Consider the following 6,760-nt stretch of genomic DNA (forward strand, 5'->3'; position numbering starts at 1 on the left):
TCCCTTTGCCATGCCCTCCTCCCACTCCCCCTGCCACCCACACGCACGCAGAGTTAGAAGGGAAGCTGAAGACAAGATTGTTAAGAGACAGAATTAGCGGAAGGTTTTACTTGCACTGATCATGCAGTGGGTAAGATGATCCCTTGAGGACAGATGACATTTAGCACTGACCTCCAGTAACTTCCTGCTGGGGATCCTGCTGCTTCTAGGACACTGGTAATGGAAGCAAAGGCACCATTTCCTTTTGTGCTGACATGGCTTCTTTAGGAGGTCCCAAGCAGCAGAGAGAAAAAGGAAAAATCTGGCTGCAAATGAAGAGTAGAAGGAAGAGTTACAGACTGAAGGAGCTGTGAAGCTGTATAGAGACAAAGACAAGAGGTGGGAGGGTGTTGTTTTATGTGGGTTTTGTTTTGTTTTGTTTGTTTGTTTGGTGGTTTGTTGTTTGTTTGTTTTTAATTCCCTGCACCCTTCTTCTCTCTCAGTAGCAGATTTGGAAAGGAAAAATACATTTTGCTGCACCAAGCCCTCCTGACTGGTTTCCTACAATGTTTTAAATGTAGTGTTCTTGGGAACCTGGCAGTGGACCTGGATACCTGGATTTTCCCTTTTTCAGGACTTTTTGTACCTCTCTGTGAAGCTTATTCATCATAACTTTTTGATGATATGAGGCAAATAGAGTTTGAAGCTGAACATGAAGTTTTGCATACTTAAACATTCAGGGTACACTTTGGCTATCTTACAAAATGAGATGGGTCTCCTGTCATGGAACGTCTTAATTGTATAACTCAGTGCAACAGGAAGGTTACTAGAAGCTTGCTGTGTGGTTTGTTTGGATCAAATAGCTCCAATAATTCATGACTAAAAGTAAGATTTTAATTTTTTTTTGTCTCTTTAAATCTCAGGCAAGCACCTTAAGAAGCCAATAAAAGAAATTTCAAGTTATGTTCACTAGCATGTACTTAAATCTTTCAATGTGATGCAACTGTGAACAGTGAGTATTTCACATAGCTGTGGAACCAGTGCCTCATTCTGATTTTTCATTAACTGAAGAAAATTGCTAAGAGTTTTATTGGATTTGGCAACAATTCCTTAAAAAGGCTGACAGGTATCAATGTGTTTGAAACAAAAATTGTAATCCCTTATTTTTTTTAGAAAGTATACTTAGTTGTGTATATTATGTTAGAGAGTATTATAATCTTTTGAATTTGCTTTACCGTTGCATGGAATAAAAATGTGTCCTTCCAGTACCCAAATACTTTGTGACTTGTGACCATATTAATGTTATCTCTATTTTTCTGACACAAGAGAGCCGCTACAGTGATAACTCCTCCAGGGTTTATTGTCCCTAACAAGGTCTCTCTTAAACCTGCTGTGGCTGTAGATTCTAACTTCGGAAACTGCCACTTCACCCCTAATTACAAATAGGGCAGGTGCACTTCCTTAACAATTTAAGTATTTTAGTGGCTGTTACTTAGTACCAAGTTGTCTAATCATTTTAAGTGTTTTTGTGAATGAGAAAAAAACAGAATGTATCAGAGCTTGGGTGAGTTTTAGTGTAAAGAATGGTTTTGGGTTAACTCCTAATTTCTTTTTACTTCTTTTTGCTCCTTTTGCGTTTTAAGTTGGGAGAGGTTAGCACAGAATTAGTACAGGATCTCTGATCATGCAAGTTTCTCTCTATATTTGTTTGGGTTTAGAAATTGTTTAGTTTAAACACTCCTTACAAGTGGTAGTAAATTTCAGCCTGATTTGTTTAAATATCAGTTTAAAAAAATCCACAGATAAGGTTCCAATCTACTCATAAGAAAAGTTGCACGGGTGGCTCTGCCTTCTTTTAAGGTGGCAGGTACAGTAGCAACTCATTATTTTGTCCTCTGGTTCCCTACAAATCACTGAGCAAACTGCTCATTAATTCACTGAGCTGTTCAAGGCCAACTGTGGCCACAGGTGTAAAGTTTGGAGCTTTCATCCTAGTCCCCCACCCTCAGCATTTCAAATTACTAAAGCCCAGCATATTGAGCCAATAAAGTAGAGAGTTTAGCTGCTGAAGAAAGTGAAATGGGATTCTTGATCTGAATCTGATTCTTGACTTTGTAAGAAAACGAGAGAAAACAAATCCACCTCTGGAAAAGTAAGGCTGAATTAATATAATTTTCTCTGTGTTTCTATGTTGTTTCAGTGGATGGTGCATGGATGTACATGTTGCATGCTGAGAGCAAGTGCTGTCTCCTGAGGCCAGCCATGCAGTTTGAACTGGAGCAGTTTGTGGTCACGTTGACAAGCCTTGCAGCAGGTTCATTGTAGTGCAGTTGCACCTTCAGGCTCACAACCCTTGTGCTATAGAAGAGAAAGGAAGTTGTGTGGCAGGAAGATGTAAGTTTTGAGAGAGAGGAAAGTCTGAAACACCTCATAATTGTATTAGTTATCTTAAAGGATAATAGTAATACCTTCACTTAAAGGCAGTGCTTTTCAGAAAAATATTACGAGAAAGATAATTAGGGGCACTGTAGGTACGAATCATACTGGTATGGCAGGGCAAAGGGTAAAATAGCTGTCGGTGAATAATATGCTGTCATTTAGACTTATTATGTCTGCATGGGAAAGGTGTTTAGGGTTAAATTAGTAATCAGTTATCAAGATTGTATGGTATCAAGTACGTGAGATTTTAATGTTGAAATCATATCTAAGTCTCTAGTTTGTTAATTTGAGAGAGCATTATTCTATTAATGCAAGGCTATAGTATGCCCAAAGAAGATACTGGAGGTGATAAAACCACTCATTCAGAGTAAGGTGGTGGTGTGACCACTGACACAGAATACACACATACTGGTGTACAACTCAGACGATGTTGTCTGTTGTGTTTGCTTTGCTTAATCTATGCTTCAGACTTCCCTGATGTCTTAATAACAGAACCAGGGGAGGACAGAAAAAAAAAACCTCGAACCAAAACTTTCCAGGACTGTTATGAAAGAAGTGCTCTGTAGATCTCGAACCTTAACGTAGTTTACAGTGACACGTGTCTGTGGGCCCACATAGATAACTGTGGTCAGACACCTTAATCGGATTACAGATCTGAAATGTACACAGTGTGGAATGTGTCTTGTAACGTTTAAAATCACTCTATCCGTGTCCTGTTTCTCATATGGGAGAAGGAAGATTAAGGGTTATTAATTCCAATTCTTTCTTGCTACTTCCCCTCCTGTTCAAAGATTAGTTCTTATTAATGGTGGGAATACTTCTATTTGCTATCTTTTCTTTAGTAGTGGTGTTTAGCTCTGCAACCATTCACATTTGGTAGTGGAACAGACAATAGAAGAGTATCAAAGATCCTCTGATAAGACCTTCCGTTCCTCAAGGACTTTCAGTTTACTGCTAGAGTTCTGGAGGATGTGAAGAAGACAGCTTTTTTCACCAGCATAGCTATGTGCTGAAAAGATCTGTGAACCACTTACCCTGACGTTTTATAACTCACACCAACCCTGATTTGGAGTTAAGGGGTAGTCTTCAGGAAACTGCAGCCCAGAGAGGTTGGGAAAGAGCACACGGGTCAGTGTATATGTAACAGTTTACTGATTTTTGACCATTTGCTCTTTTTGAAATAATATGTACAGTCTAGCTGAAAATAATAGGTATAATGATTGATCTGGATGTTCCTAATGGTTTGACAAATACCTTGAAAATCAAGGTCTGTTTTTCTTTGTCACCTGTATTTTAGTGGATTGTTGTATTTGTCTAAAGACTTGCTTCCTGCTGCAGTGTAAAACAGTCAAGCAGAAAGCTGCTGCAGTGGATCTCATGTTTCCAAGTGCCCCAGTGTGTTAAAGTAGGTCAAAAATTGCATAAGATGCCATTACTGGAAACTGCTGTAGGCTGACTTGCATATAAAGACTCAGCAGTGCAACTAGCAAATGCACTCTGACAAACAGAAATGCAGCCGTGACTTAAAGCATGACAAGGACAAGAGAGCGTTCTGAAATCTCCCTAGGACATGGATGGCTGTTGGAATCGTGAGGTGTCCCTGCCCCTTGAGTTGATGTTCCAGCTGTCTGCAGAGCCAGAGTTGCCTGCCTGTGCTTGTCAGAGGTTTCACATTGTTCTTGTCTGCAGGGAGCTCAGGATGCTCATCTCCTTAACTCTTTCTGGATCACAAAAGATGTATTCGATTATTTCCTGCTTACCAAGCTCCTCTTAAGAAACAACATACATAGCACAGTGAAAATCACGTAAAGTTACAAATCTGTACGAGCTCTTCCGCTGGCGGACAGTTTCTGGTGATTTTTAATGACCAATGGGAGTTTGTGGAGATAAGCACAGAAGTCTTGGCAGTTTCTTTACGCAGGAACGGCCATTGCTGTTTAGTTTAACACTGATGTGCCGTGTGGTGCACTGGGCAGCGCACAGCATGTGTGTTTGCCCTTTTTTTTTGAAGCACCGTTTCATAGCTTCAGCACAGAGGGGGGAGTGCATGCCTTGGTATCCAATTTATGTAGTATTTTACCTTCTTTATAGAGTTACAAAAATGTGTAAGTGGAGAAGAAAAAAATTCTGGAAATACATAGTATCACCTTCAAAAGCTTGCCACTGTGCATTCTTTTTCTGGTGTGTGAACATCCTGTACCCATGAAACCAGACTCCCTTGGTTAGCAGTGTCTGTAGCCCTCTCTGTTTCCATGCCCTTTACCTTTTCAGTATGCTGGGCAACACTGAGAACAGAGCACGGGCCACTTACCTTCAGGTTTTGTGTCTTTTGAGAGTGACCACTGGTGAGGGCTGTCTTCTGTATTGTTTTTTCATCTTACTGCTGTTACTTTCACATTGTCTTTTTCTAACACAAGTTTAACTAGTTGAATAGAAACAAGAAAAAAGCTGCCACTTTGAGGGATTATATCCATTAGCAAATCAGAGTGGAGTATATTTGGCTGTAATTATCTTTCAGTGCAGTATATTTGTCTTAACTGTGAACAGTTTATTAGTTATAAAATATGCCATTTGATGGATGCATTTTACCAAAGGTTTGAAATAGGGTTGGTACTCTACGCAACCAGTTAATGAGGGCTGGGTCTGAGTCTGGCAAGAATTTTTTGGGCTCTGCAGTTATTTATGAAAAATCTTCAGTAGCCAGTACTGCCCTGTTTCCCAGAATTGTTCTGTCTCTCGTGATACACCAACTTCTTGTTGTGCCAATCACGCATTTTCTATATTTAGATAGCTAAATAGATGGCTCTATACCAATGATCTCAGAAGCGCACACAGTCATAGAGTTACACGGGCTGGAAGGGTCCTCAGTTAATGGACAAACCTGATCAGGTCTCTGCCAGTGCAAAAGCTTCTGCCCCGCATTTGCTGCTCAAGGGCCAACAAATACTGATCTGATAACTGCTCTGATGTCGACGACTCAGACATTTGGCGATGGGCCCTAGACAGAATAGAGCTATCGTTCAATCTTAATTTAATACTCTTAATATGCCTGCTGTCAGAAAACTGTAGGTAGGAGTTTGGCAGAACATGAATAAAGTTTGTAAGCCTAGAATGTTTCCAACTTGGCTTTAGTCATGCTAATGAGATGATGAGAAAATATCAAAGGTGAGAAGGTTCAAAAGTAATAAGAACAATAAAAATCCTGGGTTTTCCTTGGGCTTACATCAGAATGGCAAGCCTGACTGCAAACAGCTGTGTTCATTCACATCTTATACAAAGTTCTTATTAGCAATAGGTATAGCAGCTGCTTCTGCAATTTGGTTAATTTACTATTAATAATACTTACTTTGTTCTGGTAATGTGAAAATGTTATCTTAATGTTAGATGATAATTTTAAAAAGAGGTCAGCCTCAGAGGGTGTTTGGCAAGTACCGGATCTTTTTCCATCTTGAAGTTTTTGTCTGCAGAGTCTCTGGAGCTGTTTATATCTTTTAACTCTCCACTGTATTAAAAACAGTTAAGGTTCTCACCTTCAAAGGTTCACCACCCATTAGATCTAAGTGTTCAGCTGAATCACATATTTTTTCCCCTCATGGGAGCTGCTTTCTGAATTTCATAAATTCAGTCAAGGAGTCCATCCAAGAAGAAGTCCCAGGCACTGCTGTGGGAGGCTTTAAACAAATAGGTTAAAGCATCTATTCACAAACTGCTGGATTTTGGCCACTTTTCCTTAATGATTTCTTAACAGACTCTCCAATTCTAGCAGCTGAACACTGCTGACTTACAGCATGCTTCAAACGCTGGAATTCCTTATAAAAGCCCTAAGGTAATGGTAACGGAGGCTTGCGATGAGGCTTGGTGTGAGTGTAGCCGGGCCACGCGCCCTGGATGGGCCAGGACAGTGGCAACCTGGTGAGCCCCACTGCAGGAACAGAGGGGTTCTTCTTCCCCGGTTCGGTACCAGCCGAAATCACCCCATCAGTTCAGCTCCCAGACTTTAACGCACCTGCAACTGGAGCCTTACTGCAGGCTGCCGCCAACCAGTCATTTTAAGAGGTTGTGAGGTGAAGAGGGGTTTCCAGTCAGGCTCTGCTAATGCCAAACTTAATAAATCCGGAATGTTTAAAAGGTGAATTAGCTTTTGTTTGCCTTCTGGTTCTGAGTCCATTTGAATTCTGCGCAGGGAGGGTTCAGTGCCAGCCAGCGCGCCATGGCCGCCTCCGCTCCCTGCTTCCCGCTGATTTTTAACAGGAATTACAATGGACTCCAAGAATGCACGCGAGTGCACGTGAATAAACCAGCCGCGTGCTCCTGGCCCCAGCTCGCGCCGCACCTGCGAGCT

Source organism: Mesitornis unicolor, unplaced genomic scaffold (assembly GCF_000695765.1).
Source record: "Mesitornis unicolor isolate BGI_N332 unplaced genomic scaffold, ASM69576v1 Scaffold47104, whole genome shotgun sequence".
Taxonomy (NCBI): Eukaryota; Metazoa; Chordata; class Aves; order Mesitornithiformes; family Mesitornithidae; genus Mesitornis; species Mesitornis unicolor.